This window comes from Sturnira hondurensis, unplaced genomic scaffold (genome assembly GCF_014824575.4).
Source record: "Sturnira hondurensis isolate 20B ecotype Veracruz unplaced genomic scaffold, ASM1482457v3 Scaffold0024152, whole genome shotgun sequence".
NCBI lineage: Eukaryota > Metazoa > Chordata > Mammalia > Chiroptera > Phyllostomidae > Sturnira > Sturnira hondurensis.
The window spans coordinates 1,735,002-1,735,737 of NW_028096783.1; the positions used below are offsets into that span (position 1 = coordinate 1,735,002).

General features: G+C 43.8%; 1 non-coding gene across 1 annotated transcript; it reads right to left on the reverse strand.

The window, feature by feature from the left end:
- Positions 1 to 279: 279 nt before the first annotated feature.
- Positions 280 to 386, reverse strand: LOC118981524 (U6 spliceosomal RNA). The gene has a single exon (XR_005065357.1). It is a non-coding gene; the product is annotated as a U6 spliceosomal RNA (small nuclear RNA).
- Positions 387 to 736: the final 350 nt, after the last annotated feature.

Here is a 736-nt window from a genome sequence, read left to right on the forward strand (position 1 = left end):
GGCCGTCAGGCAGCATGCTCTTGCTGGAGCAGTTATTCTGTATTTACAGCTTTCCAGGAGGGTGGCAGCAGAAGCAATAGGAGACTGAGACAACAGCTGGAAAAAGGCCCGAATTTTTCTTAGTAAGCCAGTGGAGAAAAGTGGTTTAATTTACAAAATTGTTGGACTCATAACAGAGCGTGGCTATTTCCTGCCACTCATTGTCTGTTCTTAACAGTTTTGGTGTGGGAGTTGGTGTCATAGCCTGTAGCGAGCTACTTCAGGCAAGTCTCTTTGTTCTCTACGGCCTCAGGCTCCACAAATTTGGGTGTCCTCCTTGCGCAGGGGCCATGCTAATCTTTCCTGCCTCATTCCAATTTGAGTGTATGTACTGCCGAAGTGAGCACACATGCTTCCATGGATTTGGAACAAGAATAATGATGTTAGATGTTTTAAAAATCAGTAAGTTAATGAATGAAAAATACTCTGTAAACTGTAGGATGTGGGTCGAAGGTAAGTCTTATATGTGTATATCAACAGATACATATTTAATGTGACCCTTCAGAGGAAAGCTGCTGCCTGCGTGAAGGGAAGCCCAAAGAGTGTAATGTGTGGAACTAGTTCCTTCAGGTGTTCCATTTTTAAAACTTCTGTTGTGTTCACAGACTTTGCCTTTGGGGAACTTTCTCATCTCATCTCCATTGGCCCTAAGCACAGAGAGCCAGTATGATCCTGATTTACTGTACAAGCTGGCACA